Source organism: Sabethes cyaneus, chromosome 2 (assembly GCF_943734655.1).
Source record: "Sabethes cyaneus chromosome 2, idSabCyanKW18_F2, whole genome shotgun sequence".
Classification (NCBI taxonomy): domain Eukaryota; kingdom Metazoa; phylum Arthropoda; class Insecta; order Diptera; family Culicidae; genus Sabethes; species Sabethes cyaneus.
The window spans coordinates 237,788,955-237,809,983 of record NC_071354.1 but is presented as its reverse complement, the minus strand read 5'-3'; the positions used below and the strand labels follow the sequence as shown (position 1 = coordinate 237,809,983).

The 21,029-nt window shown below is 40.5% G+C and overlaps 1 protein-coding gene across 1 annotated transcript in view; it reads left to right on the top strand.

The window, feature by feature from the left end:
- Positions 1-2,704: 2,704 nt before the first annotated feature.
- LOC128737748 (uncharacterized) overlaps positions 2,705-21,029 on the top strand; it is a 44,689-nt gene continuing 26,364 nt past the window's right edge. The window contains exon 1 of the mRNA XM_053832451.1: positions 2,705-3,288. The gene's annotated coding sequence lies outside the window, so the exon portion shown is untranslated. The remainder of the gene's footprint in view (positions 3,289-21,029) is intronic.

Genomic DNA, 21,029 nt, shown 5'->3' with positions numbered 1-21,029 from the left:
CTTCAAATTTGAAAATACTTTACTTTTAATTCAAAATTGTTATTTACTTGATTCAAACAGAATCTCGTTTGGAAACAACAATATTTTCAGGTTGTTATAAAAATATTTTATTGAGGCTTAAAACAACAATCGTTTTGTTTGAAACAAACTGGAGCTTTTTCGCTCCGTGTATCTCAAATAGCAAGTAAGACCGTATAACAAAGGTTCCTTTCACCACTAGGTGGATTAAATCGGGTTTTTCTGTACACTTCAAGGGCATTTTGAGTAGTTTCAACCTAGCTTTAATTTAATCTGACTTATTTACGGGTAGAATCATTTAAGAGCATGCATGCAAAATGCATGCATCCAAATAGTAGTGGTTTCTGCGGGGGACGTGATTCGGCCTTCTGTGACTGCTGTTGGAATTCGGCCATTTGGATTTCGGCCATTCATGATTCGGCCGTTCGGTACCAGCCCATTCTTATGATATTGACATATCTATAAAACATCGTTGTTGTCTTAATTGCATAGTTTTAAATATGTACACTAAAATCTTTTATCGACTGGTAATTCACTTACTGGTTATCGCTGAAAAAAGGATGTTTTTTCTCTTCTACCAACGTTTCGAAAATATATATTCTTTATCAAGGCTCACGAATGGACTATTTCTTTACCAAAAGAATATATATTATTCGAAACGTTGGTAGAAGAGAAAAAACACCGTTTTTCTGCTACATTTTAAGACGTTTTGCCATCTCTATTAAATATATACTGATAAAATTGATTTGTAGGGGTCTGTCATAAATGATGAATTATATCACAAAAAGTATGATAATTAGAAAAATAGTATCTTCTCTAAATATTTTTGCAATAAGATTATCTACAACTTATCCGAAGAAGCCAAAGCTCTGTATCATAAAATAAAAGAGTGGTTGAGTTCCTAGCTAAAACTAATGACGTTTGATACGGTACGTCTATTGATATACAAAACCTCTCCAAATATACTATATCAATAAAATCACAATGAAAAGAGTTTTTGAAGAAGTTCACGATTTCGAGCATTCAAACCACTTGATCGTTTGATCAACTATGGATTCAACCATAACCAAGAATAAAGTGAGTATAAGCAAGGTAATCATTGTCATGTTTAATTGAATTTAGATCAATGGGCCTCTCGAAATAGTTCATATCTGAGGACACAGTTACACTCACCGCTGTAACCGTAACAAACAAAGCGCCTCCATCGAATTCAAATAAGAAGGAAGCGCACCGTAGTTTTTAAAATCGAATCAACTCCGAATCATCAGCCACCATATGCACGCGGAAACCAATCCGATTCTCGCGGGTACACGATCAACAAAATGTGTGGTGATAATTTGGACATACCCATATCAATTCAACCCAAGTAATGAAGGTTATAAATAATTCAAAGCAGCAACTTCTATAGGCGATGATGGCCTTTAATGTTTAAAACTCTTGTTTCGATTGTCTTGTACTTTGCTGCTTGATGTTTTACGGAATCTGCATTTTTGATCAAAAATCTTGAGATTTACTTAGTATATTTAAAATTTCATACAACACGAAAAGTTTGCTTTTGATTGGCGGCTTCCAATCTGCAATCTTTTCTGTTACATGATTCAATGTTATAACCTTGTGATGACAAATTTCTCCCCCTGCCGTAACCTATATAAAAAATCGACTCCTCGTAAAGACCTACTTCATAAACAAGAACACAGTATCAAATTCAGCAGCTCTGGCACCCCCGGCTTTGACATTTATACCAAACACACCCACACTGTGGTCGCCATGTGAACGGCGTCCTTGTTTTCTCTCGCTCGGTCTCGGCCTCTCAACTCAACGATGTTGAAGAGAACATAAATTTCCCAAATATTTAGTGAGCGCTGCTTTTCGCATCGCACCACCACACGGGAGGTAATGTAAACAAACAAACCATTTTCCCGATAATAACGACGCGGTACGGAGCAGGCTCAAAAGCTGGCTGGCAGGCGGTATATTTCCTGCTCCCTATAGTCGCAGCAACACGTGCGCGGTTGTGTAGGTGCAGTCTCCGGTTAGGAAAAGGGACTGCTGAGGTAAAATGGGTGTGTGTTTTGGAGCGTCGGAAAACTTTTACAGTGTTATCCAATTTTACTCCATTTCACCCAACACCGTGTGCTGCACTCTCGCGTGTGCGAATTTTCTCTCGTTCACCTCCTCCTCCCCCACCAACAACGACCCCACAACAACAACATAACAAACCTAACTCCAGGGGTAGGCGCGAGGAATCCGCGTTGCCCAGTTTTTCATGTCGCCGTTCCAAACCGGGAGAAAACAGATGAGTTTTGACTGCGCTTACGAAAACATCCACCCGGTGTTATTATGGTGGTCGCCCCCGAGCACAACAGGAGGAATGTGCGTCTGTCAGTGTGAGTTCATCGCTGCTGCTGGTCGAACAAGCCATCCATCGCAGTTCTCTCGACCGACGGCGACGACCAAGACGACAACGACGGTGGACAAGCTCGGTTCTCGGTTTGATTCGACTGGACTCGAATGGAGTCATCCGTACTGAACTCTTTCGCTGCGCGATAACACAGTGCAAACTGCCATCAAATATTGATACAACGAATTGGCCGCCAATCGGTTGTGAAGTGGTTCGATAAAAGGGCATTGAAAACGTGAGCCGAAACCGATTGTTATTCGATGTCCCAACCAACTGGAACAGACGGATTACTAAGCAAGAAAATTTTCCAGCTGCGAAGCAATGAAGTAATTGTGTAACACTTTCCTCCTCCGGGAAAGCTGCTGCTGCTGTGAAATAAGGGAAGATTCACCACCCACCATCGCCGTTCTCGTGATAAGAATTGAGGGGAACCATCGAAGCGCCTCAACATGGTGAAAGAGTGTAGCGAAATAGAAAATCATAAGTGAGTTTGCATTTTTTCCGATTTTTTTCCCCCGTGTGTTCAGCGAAAAGGGCGAGTCTTTTTGAGGGTGAAGAACTTCTAGCAAACGTCGTTATCAGAGCTTCAGCTCTGTGTGATGCGAAAACGGTAGTTTCGGGTGAGCTTCGAGCATAAGTAGTGGGGAACATAACAGTGCGCTGCTGGCAACATATGGAATGGAAAATTCAGCGACTAGAACGACATTAGCAGCGGTGGCGTCAATCGGCGATCGTTGCATATCGAAACCGAAAGTGACGAAATTCGGACGAACAAGTTTTGCCCGTGGAGTTCATCAATATGCGGTGGCAGGTCTGAGAAGCATCGACTGGATTTAATTGTAGCCATCGAGTGGATTGAAGCGTAATAGGTGAGTATTATTCGGACTGGTCCGAAATCATGTGATTCTCTACATAATATGGTCTGACGCACAGTATCTTGAATGTAGAAGCGAAAACTCTTTTGCTCACGCAAAAGAATCAAACGCAGTTCGGCTGGTCTTGCTTGCTATAGTTAGAACGGCTCCTAGTGGCACGGATATTCCGTCAAAACGTAAACGGACGAAATAAATCACGAATCACGGAACGAATAAGTGAATAATTAATAAAGTTGAATTTATGTTGGTAAAAATAAAACTGCACAGCTACCTATATCAAACTATGATTTTTCTAAGTGAAAAATGACACTGATTGCGTTGTACTGATGATTAATTTCTGTGCTGTTTTCCGAGATATAAATCAATGTTTACATGAATCGAAAAAGTCCGGAAGGACGGAAATGAGCCAACTAGCATTTATTCGTGAATGTTTCGGTATTCTCTATTACTAATTTTGTTTATATCAGCATATAATCAACTATTCGAATCATCTCAGTTATATTTTGAAAAATTTGTTATTGTGAGGGCTTATTTCTTACCATAGAATTGCTCAGGTATTTCCCCGAACACGGCCCAATATCCTTTTCTCCAACGGAAACTGTTTGGCAGCCAAATTCGAATTTCTCTTAAAATCCTTCTTCCTCCTTTGCCCTTCACAGTTTTTCTCAATCGGCTTTAACTCCGTGTAGTTGACCAAATTGCGCTCCTTGAGACCACACTGACTCCATTGTTGTTCTACGACTGTTTAGTCGAATTTGAATAGTAACTACTTTCCAAGTCGGGCCAATCAACCTCATGCTCCTCTAGAAAATGTATCAACATATCTCGTAAGGGTACTCCTTTTGATCAATGTCTTGGTTTATGGTTCCAGGAGCTATTAAAGCGTGACTTTTAATGTCCAGCTTAAAGTTTTAATTATTTATTGATTTTATTCTTCTGATTAATGTGCTATTCTACTTCACCGGGGTCGCGATTAGGTATCGCAACCCCAGTGAGGTAGTATACCGAAAAACTCAATTACCACGAACGAGGAAGAAAGAAATTCAGGACGGAACAATCGGTATAGGACACGGCAAGGGGCAAGGAAACAATTAAGGGTACCTGAAATGTCCGAACTCTCCATGAACCGGCATGGGCTGGCTTCCCAAGCAGCACCATTTGTTGCATGAAGGGATACGCAACTATAATTGAAACATTCAAATATGGTAAAAGTTCGCATCAGTTACCTTTATCGAACTGTTATGTGATTGAAAAAGCGCAAGAGGTGGAGCCTATATGCAACCAATTGTTACATAGATGTTTTATGGAACATCAATGCGCGTTATCTATCCATTCGCGACTACGATACTAAAAGAGATTTTAAGCCTGTTCGCACTCACACGAAATCCTATATGTCGCGTTGTCAAAACTGGCGTGAAAACAAAAACAAAAATACTTTCTTCTCTTTTTTCCTCGACCAAAAACCAAACAATTTAGCAACTTCGTAGTCGCGAATTATGTTTAGCGGGAACCGGGAAACAAATTTCCTCTCTGGTCACCAATACGAAAATTATTTACATTAATATCATTAATGCGAAACAAAACTTTAGCTTTTTGGGCCTATCATGAGCTTATCTTCATGCCATTCAAAATTTATCATGCAAAATATAATATTGCTTTGTATTATTTGATGCGCCTCGTGAACGTTAATAATTTATTAATTTTCAACTTTAAAGAATTAAACCACCCAGATTAAGAATTCGTTTACGATGGAAAAATACGGTGTAAAATCGAACTAGATACTGTAATCAAATAATATTTTAGTAAATGCCATGGATTTCTGATGAATGGTCGTGTAATTTATTGTTAAAATAAAAACATTCCTTCGTTGAACAATATTTTTTCATAAAAATATGGCGTAATATGATGTTACATTGATTGTATTTGTTTGGTTACATTTTATTTAACAATATGCCGTAATCAACATGATGCAACATCATGTGACATTATTGTTTAGCAATGACATTATAATAACACAATGTTGCGATGAAGTTTCATGTTACTAGATATAGACTAATATATTTGTGACAGCCAGTGTAAGTATTGGATAACCTGAACCCAACATATTAATAACATGAAGTTGCTTATTTGTTCTGTGTTTCAATACTGTAACCGGTGAAGTTTTTTGCAATTTACACAAGACTCAATAGCAACATGGAATATGTTGCAAGTGCTGCTTGGGTTGCTTGCTCGAAAGCTGCATCAACTCGGTGTGGAGATCGCTGCTATTCAGGAAGTTCGGTGGCCAAATTCCGGAGAAATGGAGTTTCGTGCAGGAGACCCTATTGCAGGCACTTCTTTCAAGTACCACATCTACTACAGTGGCGGCAAAAAAGCAGAACATGGAGTCGTAGTGTTGGGAAAACAAAAGCAACGAGTTATCCGGTGGAGGCCCGTAGATGACCGTACATGCGTGTTGAGGATTAAGGGCAAATTCTTCAACTATAGCCTAATCAACTTATACGCACCGACAAATGATAAATCCGATGATGCTAAAGACGAGTTTTACGACAGGCTTGAGAGCATCTATGGAGAGTGCCCAAAACACGACGTGAAAATCATCATCGGAGATGCAAACGCGCAGATCGGTAGGGAGGAATTCTTCCGTCCAGTTATTGGAAGTCATAGCCTTCATCTGTCGACCAATGATAACGGTCTGAGGCTCATAAATTTTGCCGCGGCCAGAGGAACGGCAGCATCTGTAGCACCTACTTTCCACGTTTAAATATTCGAAAACACACCTGGGGGCATCCAAATGGAGACTCTAGCTCTCAGATCGATCATGTCCTGATTGACAGTCGACACTTTTCGGATGTTATCGATGTACGGTCTTTTCGTGGACCAAATATCGACTCTGACCACTATCTCGTAGTGAGAAAGATTCGCGCAAGGCTGTCGAACACGGCGAAAGCTCGCACTGAGAGGACGCTGCGTTTCAACATCCAGTGGTTAACGACAGATGGCATGGCATGGCAGTGGAGTACGCCAGGAAGCTTGACCAACGAATCGCAGAACAGCAGGTAGAATGAGATGATATAAAAGGGCTGTGGAGGAACAACCATGCTGCCATCGAAACAGCTGCAGAGAGGTCGTAGGCACGACGCGTGGAAGACAGCGTAACAGCGCTTGTTTGATGTCGAATGCCAGAGAGTGACAGATGAAAAGAACACGTCAAAAAAGAGAAAGTTACAGAGAAACTAGAGCTGCGGAAAAAAAAGTCCATCGTCTAAGAAACGTGAGTACGAGAAGCACGTGCTCGCCGGCGCAGAGGAGCGATACGCCAGCGACACACGGAGTTTCTATAAAACGGTGAGATGCAGGAATTTGGCCATGCCTGTGATATGCAATGATAGTGCTGGCAGCCTGCTTACCGACAAAACGGCGGTAGCAGCCAGGTGGAAGGAGCACTTCCAGACACTGTTGAATGGAGAGGTAAACGCGGAGATCAGCAGGGACCGGATAGGAATTGTAAGCGATGGCCAAGCTGTAGAGCCACCAACACAGGAGAAGGTTAAGAAGGCAATCAGTGAGCTGAAAAACGATAAGGCTGCTGGGAAGGATGGTATCCCGGCTGAACTTCTAAAAGCTGGGAGCGAGCGGCTGTACGAAACAATCCACCGGATCATTGTCAGGATCTGGGAGGAAGAACAAATGCCTCATTTGCCCAATTTTCAAAAAGGGACATCGACTGGAGTGTAAAAACTATCGAGGAATTACATTGCTCAATTCTGCCTACAAGGTGCTTTCCCGTATCCTGTTCTGCAGACTGAGACCGTTAGAGAATCCTTCGTCGGCGAGTACCAAGATGGTTTTGGGGAGTGAGGGTCGCTCCACGACGGATCAGATGTTTACCCTGCGTCAGTTACTAGACAAGTTCCGGAAGTACAACCGGAAGCAGACACACCATCTGTTTGTGGACTTTAAAGCGGCGTACGATTCAGTCAAACGAAAATCCAAATCATGCGTTAGAATAGCGGGTGAGACCTCAGCTGCTTTCCTGACGTTAGATGGGCTGAAGCAAGGGGATGCACTCTCTAACCTGCTATTCAACATTGCCTTGGAAGGTTCATTACAAAGGGCAAACGTGGAAAGGAATGGAACTATCATCACGAAATCTCACATGCTTCTTGGTTTTGCGGACGATGTCGATATCATCGGAATCAACCGTAAAGTAGTAGAAGAGGCCTTTAGGCCCTTTAAAAGGGAAGCGGCAAGGTTGGCACTTACCATTAACTCCGCCAAAACGAAGTACAAACTGGCGCTCTACAGAACACTAATCCTCCCGGTGGCTCTTTACGGACACGAATCATGGACGCTAAAGGAAGCTGATCGACGAGTGCTTGGGGTTTTAGAGCGTAAAATTCTGCGATCTATACTTGGTGGCAAAATGAAAAATGGAGTGTGGTGCAGACGCATGAATCACGAGCTGTGCCAAGTATACAAATATGCTGATATAGTGAAGCTGATGCAATGTGGCAGGCTGCAGTGGGCTGGGCACGTGACCAGAATGCCCGACGAAAGAGTAGCGAAAACTATTTTCAGCAGAGAACCAGGAAGATGCCGTAGACTCCGAGGCAGACCCCCCCACCCGGTGGGTGTGTGCTGTCGAAGACGATGCACCTTCAGCGGGTGTTCATGGGCAGCCTAGTACCGACGGTACTGGAGGACCATAATTCATTCGGCGCAGGATCGGTAACAGACCGTTGCCACTAAAGTAAAGTAAGTAAGTGTCCTATTGTATTTTGGCAGCCGGGAAGGGTTAAAAAACTGTTTTTTTTTTAAACTTAAGAGTGGAAACATACAACTAACAATCAAGCTTAAAACTAAACAATTTAAAATAACAAACCTGCAATATTTTTTTTTCCTTTTACTGCCTCTGACTTTTTCGCGGTCAAACGTAAACTCTATTTTGATTAAAGCAGAGGAGCGTTTGGTGCGAAAAACTGACTTAGACTGAATACTGGGAAAATTTCGATCTACGGCTAAAAATATTGGGTAGTTTGTAGTAGTGGGACTCCAACCCACAACTTCTCGGTTGGTACCCGAGTGCTTTACGCATTTAAATTATACCACACCCATGTATTAATTAGTTTCAGATCTAGTTTTGTTCCTCCAGTCCAAGCATTCCATTTTTTTTTATAATATGATTGCCCTTTGCTTCTACCACCGAGAGGATAGACGATTATGGACGATGAGGGAACTCCATATCCAACAAATAGAGGGCTATTTCTTAATCGAATTGAAACAAACATTTGTTCTAGGGCAACGGAATGGGCTTGGAATAGGTTGAGTCAAAATGCTTTCTGACGGCAATCACAACACCGTCATTAACCCTGCAAATACTATTTAGAAGCTTTCGATCCATTCAGTAAACTGCGGACTAAGCGCCATATGGTTGTACTGAATTCATTTTGTCATCGAGCCAAATTCTACTAGTATGATAACGTAATAAAAAACTAGTCGATTCAAGCTAGAACAAACTCATCGATGTTAGATTTTAATCTTCTGACATTTTGGTAGTAAAACTGCAGAGAAGTCGTCAGCGTTGCGCGACTCATTTGGTCCAGTAGAAGCAAGCTGGGAGCCCTCTGCCTCTGCCAGTCTCAATCACATGATCAGAACGACTCGGTTGGTTAAGGGTAGCAGAAGGCCCGACTGGATTGAAAGAAGCAGGAGCTCCCATTGTTCCTGTAGACGTGCATTCTAGTTAGAAGAGCATCGTCATCGCGAATTGGTGGAATTTCAGGAAACGAAGGAGGAAAAATGTGATGATACTGACTGATCGGGGTTTTATAAACCCCTCACCATTTCCGGACACAGGAACGGAACGACTTGGCAGGCGGAAACTTTCAGTATCAGGATAATAACTGCTACGCACGACTGTGGCGGAGGGCTTGGGATCTTTCTCCATGCTATTTGCATGCTATTTTAGACTGGACTCGTACCTCACTGAGAAAAAGCTTTAGGTGGGGTGAGCGATGGGACAGCAGGCGATCATTTCCAATCGATTCGAGGGGATGTTTTTAGGCAATTTTCACTAGCTTATTAAAGATGATTAAAGATGACACCTGAATGAACTCGGAAAAAACTGACATTTTATACTAAAATTCGTGCCCGTGATGAATAGTAGTTTGTCAGTTTAGAAAAAGAGTGGAAAAATAGGTCACATCAATAAAAGAGTATGCTTTACTTCGCCCATAAGGTTTGCAAGGGAAAAACAAAGCAAACTGTTTTATTCATACGGGCCAATACATTGTTTGTTACACCAAAGGGTCACTTGGATTGTACCGTCGACCACGTGCTGGTATTTACTGTCAATATTTACTGTCAATGATTGCGATTGGACACCTACGGCGGTGCAGTATTTCAAGCTGAGATGTTTGAGGTTATGCTGTTCACCTTGAATAGATTTCTGGTCATTATAGCTGAACTGCACACCAGATTAACAGAATCCACCAGATTGGTTATGAAACGGATTTGACTATACTATGTCCTGCTGTTGGATAAGATTTTTAAGCTTAAACCAGGACCAATAATTACTAGGCTTTTTCCTCAATCGCATCAATAACATTGATCAAAGGCCAACATCGACAGGAAAATTACGGACAATAATCCTTTAACAGTTCGAGTCGACACTCGCTACGAGACCGACGTGTTATATATTTCGCTCCGTACCAGAGTTTCAGCTCACAATTACCAATTGTTTTTTTTTTCACGCGCTCATCAGATCGTTTTCCTAGTGATACCTCGCCACATTTTTTATTAAACGCTGGTTGAGCTATCCCGCGAAAAAACCTGTTAAAGCGTTTGCAGATTAATTTAATCTACGCAGATAGGTGCCAGAATTCATTTCTGTACCGGTAACGTGCACAATAGTAAGCCGAAAGCACACAATAGCTGTGCAAGGTCGGCTGGCAAGGGCATCGCACAACAGCAGCAGAAATTTGTGCTATTACTCAACTGCTGGAAATAAGAGTGAAGCTTTTGTTACTCCGCACTCTTCCGTGTACCGTGCGTCGCAAGATAAATACCCCCGCTCTAATCTATCAACGCTAACGAATAGCCAGCTTTACAACCAGTCGTATTTGATTGTTCTACAACAACCATCAATATAAGAAGTTTTGTAATTAAAAAGTTGTAAGTGACAAGTCGTATGGGGACAAAACCCCCTCCCCTCGATGGGGGAGGATGGCCAGTTTTAACAACCCTTCCCAGCTGGATGGACCCAGAAGCAGATAGAATCGCCACAAAAACGCTCTTACTCCGCGCGGTAGGTGGAATGAACAATATCGACTCATCTCAAATAAGTACATCCTCAACCCCCTCATCTCCCGAAGCTTCTCTCCCCTCCGACCCTTTCCTCATAAACAAATCTATTGATTCGGCTTTGAACTGCGTCGCTCGAAAACTAGTCACCGCAACCAAAGAAGCTCGTGGGACACGCTACGTACTTCGAACAACATCCAAAAGTGCATTCAACAAATTATGTACCATTACACATCTCATTGATGGTACACCTATCGAAATAATCCCCCATCCAACACTAAATTTCTCCGAAGGTGTTGTATATGATGCAGATACAATCAATCTTGACTCAAAGACCCTACTCGAAAATCTCGCCGATCAGCAGGTAATTAACGCCCGCCGAATAACCAAACGCGTTGGAGATACCATTAAAAATACACCACTCGTTGTTCTAACTTTCAATAGTCCCAATCTGCCAGCATATATCTTTTACGGGCTTGTTCGGTTGCCTATTAGAAAGTATTATCCCTCACCCCTGCTGTGTTACGGTTGTGCGAAATACGGCCACTCGCGAAAATCCTGTAATACATCACCGATCTGCCTAAACTGCTCCAAGACGCACGAAAACGGGAATAACGAAACCTGTTCACTACCCAAATTTTGTTGCAATTGCGAGGGTGAACATAGCCCTGCTGACAAAAAGTGCCCTGTTTATCTAAACGAAAAAGCAATACTTAAGTTGAAAATCGATCAGAACATGACCTTCAGGGAGGCACGGATGGAATTTAATAACCGCAAAAGACAATCAACTTATGCTAATCAAACTCAAAGCGGAAAAATACAGGATGACCAGACCAAAGATAGACAGATCAAAGCACTACAGGAAGAACTAACCAAAAAAGAAGCAGAATTGACCGAAACCCTAACATTAAAAGAGGAAGTCGCTAAACTGCGCACTCAACTGGAAATTGCGAATGATTATAAGCAGGAAATAATTGCGATGCGTGTTGAACTGAAAAAGTATAGGGAAGCGTATAAAATGGCCTCAAAGGAGTTATCAGTCTTGAAAGCACAACTATCTGCCAATAAAACCACTTCATCGCACTCACTAGCACTCTCCTCATCTCAACCACAACCCAAGAAAGTAAAATCAGCTGAAGAAAATTACGATGACCGCAGATCCTCGTCTTCTCAACTTATGCCACACCAAGTTGAACAATTACCGGATCAATCTGCCGGACTTGACACCCGGAATTCTAGAGACAGAAACAAACCAGGCACAAGCAACCATCTAATGCACAACACAAGAAGCCGCAGTAGCAATCTCATTCCCACAACAAGGTCAAATAGCAGAAATCGGATCGACATGGACATCGATACCGCAAATATTTCCGACTAAACATGTTCCCCAAAAAACGCAACCAAATTTCGCATAAACAGATCGAAAGACCACAGAATCACGAAATCACCACAAGCCAATCAAATAGAATTCCCCTACCATCCCCTCAGGTGCCGGATGTACCGCACAGCGATGATCCCGACACTGTTGGGGCACCGCAACACCCAAATAATTCCGATCCCATAACTTTTTCCCTCACTCACCACGTACTTGACGATGATCCCACCATCAAACCAACAGAAACATCGTCTGGGGGGCCATCATTTGATGGAAGGACGATCGCTCCCGCCGAAAATGTCGCAAATAGCAACCGCCCCGATACACTGCAAAGTCACTCTCGACATTCGACTGTCAGCGCAATAGTCGCGCCTATGGTAGAAGACCACAATACTCTAAATAAAACGCAACCGCAGGGTAGTCACGGCACCGTCAGTGCGGACACTACACCCCCACCGGAACTGGCGGACAACCCGTGGCACCCTGGCGAAAACGAAGGGACGCACAAAGGCTTAGCTACCTGTTCCCCTGACAAAAAATCATTTGGATCGGATAAGGAAGGGACGGACAAGGGTGTACTCACCTATCCCCCGTTTAAGGACAACGATGGACTAACCTCTGGGATGGAAAAGGAATACCGACCACAAAACTCTTCGAACGAAAACTATTCTTCACAACATCTACCGCCAAATGAAATAATCGACGACTCTGATCCTGCCGAATCTTCATCAACATCTCTCAACTGCCCTTCTACAGACCTACACTCGAACGAAAACGTAATTGTGCTTCAATGGAATATGAACGGATTGCAGAATCAACTTGGCGACTTACAACTCCAAACCGTTGACGGTCTTCCATGGTGTCTTGCTCTTCAAGAAACCCACATCCGAAATAACCAAAACCCCGGCCAATGGATTACAAACAGATACCACTGGTTGGCAAAGTCTGGTAGTAACATATATCGTAGCATCGGATTAGCAATTCGGAAGGATATTCCATTTGATGTAATTAACACCGACATCCCACTGCTTCATATAGCAGTCCGCCTACAAGGTATACTTCCAATAAGTATCGTATGCTTATACCTTCCGTCACATGAGATGGGTGATCTCAGCCTCCATCTCACCACTCTGTTCGAAAAACTCCAACCACCGTTTCTCGTACTAGGAGATTTCAATGCACACCATTTAAACTGGGGATCAACAAAAACCGACCAAAGAGGCACAGCCATTGTCAACGCCATAGAAGAAAGTAACTCCATCATATTAAACGATGGATCTACCACCTTCATAAGGGGTCAGCAAACATCAGCCATCGATCTCTCTATTGCATCACCAGACATAACTCAACGACTCTCCTGGGCCATTTCCACTGACACCCATGGAAGCGACCACGCACCGATCCGCATAACCCTGAGAGAAGCATCCCCTCTCACATCACGAAGAAGAAGGTGGAAATACTGCGAAGCGAATTGGGAAGATTACGCCAACTTAGTAGACATTTCCGTAGATCCCAACAAAACTCTACAGCCCGATGAATTAACAGAACTAATTCTTTCAGCTGCAAAGCGCAGCATTCCGCGGACATCCAATAAAACTGGCAAACGAGCGGTCCACTGGTGGAACAAAGAGGTAAGCGATGCCATTAAAGCTAGAAAAAAAGCTCTACGAAAATTTAAAAAAACGCCATCCGGACACCCACTTAAGGAGACAAGAGCACAAATTTTCCGTGATTGTAGAAACGAATGTAGGTCTATCATCAAAACTGCTAAAAATGCAAGTTGGGAGGCTTTCCTTGACGGAATAGATAGCAGTATTTCGACATCGGAAACCTGGCGCAGAGTTAACGCCATGTCAGGGAAAAGGAGACAGACAGGAGCAACAATAAAAAAAGAAGATGGATCTTTTACCGATCACCCAGGGGAGATAGCCAATCTAATGGCTGACTATTTCCAAAAGTTGTCAGCTGACTCGGAATATAGTGAAAAATTCCTGAAAAAGAAACAGTGCATCGAATCTACTCCAATCACTGTTGCGGACGCACCTCTATCCCAAAACCAAGACTTTTGTATGGAAGAGCTTTTACACGCATTAGCCAGTGCAAAAGGAAACTCCTCTGGACCGGACGACATAGGATACCCTATGCTTCGCCATCTTCCCCTCTCCGGTAAAATCGCCCTGTTAAAGACCATTAACCAAGTATGGAGCAGCGGAAATTTTCCAGACTCATGGAGGAAAAGTATCGTTATCCCAATTCCTAAACCTGGAAAAAATTCCAGGACTGCGGCTGATTATCGACCAATATCACTAACAAGCTGTGTATGCAAGACGACCGAAAAAATGGTAAACCGCCGACTCATCACCCTCTTAGAAGAACAATGATTGCTCGATAATCGACAACACGCTTTTAGAAGGGGAAAAGGCACGGGCTCTTATTTCACAGCGTTGGGCCAAATCATCGACAAAGCACTGGAAAACAACCAACATGTGGATATTGCAACGCTTGACCTAGCCAAAGCTTATAATCGAGTTTGGAGGCACAACATCCTTCGTAGACTAAACCAATGGGGCATCTCAGGTAGACTAGTATCATTCATCGTAGGTTTTCTCCAAAACAGGGAGTTCCAAGTAGCCGTGGGTGGTTCCCTGTCAACACCGCACATAGAAGCCAATGGAGTACCACAAGGTTCAGTTTTGGCAGTTACTCTATTTATAATTGCTATGAACGACCTTTTCAACCACATTCCCCGCGGCATTCACATCCTCATGTACGCAGATGACGTTCTCGTCTTAGTAACCGGTAACACGATTCGCTTAACACGAAGAAGACTACAAGGAGCAGTACGAAAAATCAACAAATGGGCTGACAGTGTCGGCTTTCAGCTTGCCTTAGAAAAATGTACTATATCTCATATCTGCAACCAGAGACACCTTCCATCAAGAAATCCTGTGACGGTAAATGAAAATACCATCCCTTTCCATAAAACGGTTAAAATACTGGGAATCACCATCGATAAACGACTGAGTTTTCAACCACATCTACACAAAACGAGAGCGGAAATTCAGAGTCGTTTAAGGTTAATCAAAGCTATCAGCAGAAGGCATAAAAATGGTAATCGAAGAACGTTAATCCAGGTGGGTAACGCTATACTAACCACCAAACTGTTATATGGAATAGAGCTTACGGGTCGTGAATTTGAAAACTTGACCACCATCCTTAGTCCGTCATACAACAATATGATTCGACTCTGTTCTGGCCTTCTCCCTACCACACCCAGCTTCAGCGCCTGTACTGAAGCAGGAGTCTTACCCTTCGATGCAATTGCAGCTATTACCGCTGCCAGAAGATTCGTCAGTTACTCAGAACGACTACCAAGTCATGAAAATCTTTCCCCATACCCTCTTCGTCAAATACTACTGAAGTTTCCTGAAATAAAAACATCCCCAGTATCCAGGCTTCCCCGTAATGGACATCGAAAATGGAACCATCGAGGACCAAAAGTGGACTGGTCATTGAAGAAATTACTTAGAGCTGGAGACCCACCTACCAAAGCCCAAACATATTATCTTCGACACGTGGCAAAAAACTATAATTGGCACGACCAAATTTTTACAGATGGCTCTAAACTAGAAAACAGTGTCGGTTTTGGCGTATCAAAAAAAGAATCCTCCCATTTTCATCGATTACCCGAGTCATGCTCAGTGTTCTCGGCGGAAGCAGCAGCAATCTATTATGCCTTAACCACCGATTTCGAATTGACTTCACACACGGTCATCTTCACAGACTCGGCCTCCGTTCTTCAAGCAGTTGAAAAAGGAGCTTCCACCCACCCTTGGGTACAAGCGATTGAATCCGCCGCGACTGAACGAACAACATTATGTTGGATCCCCGGTCACTCTGGAATCAGAGGAAACGAACAAGCCGATAAACTTGCCGCCCTAGGAAGGAGAGGTCAACTGTATAGTCTGGATATCCCCGGACCCGATCTCAGGAAAGAAATTCACAACACTGTACTATTCAACACAAACTGCAAATGGTGGCAACGAAGAGATCTCGTGCTGCGAAAAATAAAAGACAGCATTCAACGATGGGTTGACCGTCCCTCTCGACGAGACCAACAAATACTCTCGCGACTCCGCACAGGCCATACTGGAGTTACCCACCGTGAACTTTTCCAAAGCGGCTGCAGGAATCAGTGCGAGGTCTGCGGCATCCAGCAAACGATTGAACATATCCTCCTCACATGTCCTAAATATGAACTATCCAGAGATGAGTTATTAGACAACGAAACCATTCGAAACATCCTAGCAAACGACTCTTCACGCGAAGATAAAATTCTAGAATTTTTGAAAGTATGCAATATTTATAATGATGTATAAATTGTAATCAACTGTAATTAGTTAAATAGTTTTAAATATACATATAAGTGGTGAATGACCCTTCGGGTTAAAACCACTCAAAAAAAAAAAAAAAAAAAAAAAAAAAAAAAAAAAAAAAAAAAAATAATCCTTTAAGGATTAGGTGTTAGCAATTTTTCAACCAACCGTTAGTATAAACTAACTAGGGTAATTTGCCAATGGTCGCACAGCTAAGCCACGGAATTTTGATTTTTAATGATTTTTTCTAAACAAATAATTACAAATAGACACAATCATACAACTCAGAATCAGATGCAAAATATATTCACATATATGGTGATGGTCATATACAGTTTCATCGAATAAATAAACTTTTCGTATAAAAATATGCAATTTTTTGACAACGCTTGAATGCCCAATCGTTGAATACTTTTGAAATCGTATTGTCCTATAGTTGGACACTTATTGCCCAATGGTTGGACATGCAATATATGGCACCGACCCAAGGTTAATATGATAGTTCTCTATTAAGAATGAGCGCATTTTAAGATATATTTATAAAAAATAATCAGCAATTTGTTAACACTGTTAGTAATTACAAAATATTTCTTAATGGATGTTAATTTGCCCTTCCAATCTTTGATGCTCTTCTCCTTAATTTTAGTTGCTTTTCCGCAAAATTTTTCACTCTTTACTCCTTTACGGAAGCACACTTTTCCTTATTCTTCTGTTTTCTGAGACCTATTTCCAAGCTCTGTTTTCTACAGGGGAAACCAAGTCGATTTCCATTTGATGGCAAGCTAACAATCTGGAAAAACTTGGAATATCCGTTTCCTTACAGTTACATCATCCATTTTCGTTTCATCATGGAAAGTTTATTTTCATAAAAAAATTAAAATTATAAAATTGTGAATTTTTTTAAACTTTTGTAAACAAAATCAGCTATCAAAAAATAAGAAAAGCCAGCTCGCCACATAAAAAAGAGATAGCAAATAAAAAATTCGCTTTATTCCAATTTTTTTCTGAAATTGCCATAGAAACATCTTTCGTATGCTGTCAGTATCATTAAAATTGGTTCGGGTATGATTTTTTTCAAGTCTAAAGGTGAAAACGATGATTTCTGTGATTACCCCAATTCAGGAGCAGGCACTTTAAGCACCAAATAAAACACACTATCATCAAATTTCTCAGAAAAGTTACAAGTACACATAGTTTAAACAAAATTAGAGTAACTAAATTGCGCTATAGGAATATTTTTCGTGGAATTGTTGTATTAAAATAAAAAAAGCGAAAGCATGTATATAAAAAAGAAAATTAATACCATTACATAAATTTTCATCGAATAATTTTTGCATACAAATGAAAACCATTTTTAAACAGTGCTATAAACGTAAAATCTGTCAAATGCACATGGCTCACGAGAAGCAATGCGGTTTTTTTATCCTGTGTCAGCTTTTGTATAAGCTTAGGACAATCGTGGCTTTATTGTCCAATGGTTAAATAGTCAAATTTTAATACATTAAAAACTATAAATAATTTTTTATTTTGCTTGAAAATGTTGATAACAAGTACATAGATGAGTATCATTAGCCATGTATAGCATGATATAGAAATAAAATTATTTTAAACGCTAATTGGTATCACATGTTTGTTATCTGGATTTTTGTTTTTAAACTTGTCTTATGGAATGATAATGTTACGTGAAAAAATCCATAACTGGTCAAAGTGTGTAATACACGCACTTTGATAGGATTTGAGTGTATATGTATTCTGGAAATAGCGTTTTATCGGCCACTGTCCAATCATTGGAATCGTCCAGCGATAGGCAAAATACCCTACTTTTCCTAGAACGTATCTAACTATTGAAATATAAAGTGTAACTTTTAAGGGAACGTTACGCTCGTGCTCGTTCTGGAATGCCGTTTCTGTCCGGAAATGCTGATCTACTCCATCGGTTACTTCCGGTTTTCAGTGTAACTACCTTCAGTACACTACAGTAGAGATCAAATGATTTTCCATCGCATAGGTAGATCATTATCATCTGGAATTGGAATGACGACTATTTGACTTGGGCTCATGACAACAGCTGCCTTCCAGCAGCAACTTCATCAGCTGTCAGGGATTTAGTTCTTAATAAATGTGTAGCCGTTAGAGGATGTAGCTCGGTGAGATCATCGGACACGGTGGTGAGAGTACGAGAGTTCAAACAAACTTCAACCAGACCCGATAAAGTAATCATGTCTTCTGAGTACATGGCGTTTTATACGAACACTTTTAGTAGATCGGTTTTGGCAGATTGCACCAATCTCTCCCACAGGCCTCCAAAATGTAGTGTGTTACCAACTTATTCGGGAACGCTTTTCATTCTCCGGCGAAGACTTTCTGTTGCATCAAACGAAGTAGGCTGTTCTCAGGCTCTCTTATTTATTCCGCAGATAAGAATGCTGAGTTCTTCTTTTCCCTAGAAGGCTTTTTAAGTGCGACGAATGAAATGTGTATAAAACGAAAACCGAATATTGTAAATATTATTGATGCCGGCGGTGAAACCGTCCCAGCATACTACATGGCGCTTCTCTTTTTTCTGCATCTGTAGTTGGTAGCGTCTCGGAAACCTGAAGGCATTCCTTCTCCCTTTTCTCCATTATTCGGTACCGGGCATTGGTGGCCACTAGAGTGTCCCAAAATAGCACTATGTCAGAAAAGCCGGGGGATCACCCCTCAAATGATAGCTTAGGGTGTCACAACAAAACTTTAAAATTACGTCAACCTTGGTTGCCGCGATTTAGGGGTCGCACATTTGAGTTTTATGAAAAAATGGCATTTTTCGGGAGTAAATTCAAAAAAATATTTTTAAAAATTTTAAAGTAGGTGAAACAAGGTACTTAACTATTTTTTCACAGACATTGAGATCTGATACATTCATAAAAAAGTTATGGTGGCATGTCTGGAGTCATATTTGGTTACAAAAATTTATTGAATTGCGCAAAAATTTAAAATTTTCGAAGTTTCTTTTGAATAAATGTCAAGACAGGGTATCGAACAGTGTCTCAGAGCAACGTACGTATACTGTATAGATAGGAAATTTTATGACGAACAACTTTGCCGAACAAAGTAAGGACGTATCTTCAAATCTTGCTAAGATATTTACCATTTTATGAAGACGGAACAAAACACATTTCTGTAATTATCAAATTTTAGCAGTTTTATGTGAAAGAGGTAAATGAAAAAACTTGAACTATTTATTCTGATCGTTACCTACGTGTTTGATAAGAGGAAATATGCACCTTCCAAAGAATTTAGCACCATTTAGGCTGAACAATAACTTTTAAAAAGGGCGTATTTATTTTATTAGCCACTATGTTTTAAAAATCGTATCTCCCGAAACTAGGGTTGCTCCAAAATGTTGCCTAAGCGTGAGTTGTTGAAAATTGATTATTTAAACATGAAAAAATAAATACTGAAATTTTTTTTAACCCTTTTTGTACTATCAGTAGATGGTTGAATCAGCAAGATGTATTCGGATAAATTGAAAGGTAATTTATTCATTCATTTTATAATATTTATTCTAGTTGCTAACAATTTCATAGCTTGCTAATATAACACGGATAACATATAAAAAGGGTACGTTTAAAATAAAAAAATTAAATAAATAAAACTTTTTTTTTAATTTCTTAAATACGGCTGCATTTAGAAGCTAATTATTATTTTGAACACTGTGTTGTCCAGCACATAAGAAATTGTTCTTCAAATTCAAATTACATATATGTATAACGAGAAATATAAGAATAATAATAAGAAATATATTAATCATCTTAGGTTACAAAATATTCATAAAAGTCGTTGTTCTACAAAATCCTTTGATAAATATTGCACCATTTCAAAAAAAGTTTCAAAATGCATCAAATCACCACTATTTTTCCATTTTTCCAGTTTTACATTTTTTCCCGACTGTAGAATATAGTGGAATTTTTTTTTTCAGTGTTAATTTTTTCATGTTTAAAACTCAATTTTCAACAACTCACACTTAGGCATCATTTTGGAGCAAACCTAGTTTCAGGAGATACAATTTCTCAAAAATAATACCTAATAAAGTAAATACGCCTTTTTTTCTTGAGCCTAAATGGTGTTAAATTCTTTGGAAGGTGCATATTTCCTCTTATCAAAAACGTAAGTGAAGTTTAGAGTAAATAGTTCAAGTTTTTTCATTTACCTCTTTCACATAAAACTGCTAAAATTTGATAATTACAGAAATGTGTTTTGTTTCGCCTTCTTAAAATGGTAAATATCTTAGCAAGATTTGAAGATACGTCCTTACTTTCTTCGGCAAAGTTGTTCATCATAAAATTTCCTATCTATGCAGTTTAGCTACTTTGCTCTGAGACGCTGTTCGATACCCTGTCTTGACGTTTATTTAAATGAAATTTCGAAAATTTTAAATTTTTGCCGAGTTTAATAAATTTTTGTAGGATAAGCGTACCAGTAGTGGCGCATTTAGTAGTTAAATTTCAAATTTTTGGTCAAAATACAGTGATATTAGAAGAAATATACATGCACACGCGCACGATATGATTGAAATATTCTTAATCTAACTAAAAATGACGGTCAGAAGCACTAAAAATTCGAATTTTGTAAAAGAGAAAGATTTTTTCTACTATCATTAGTTAGCCCATAGTGGTGGTATGGTTGCTACCGAGGTC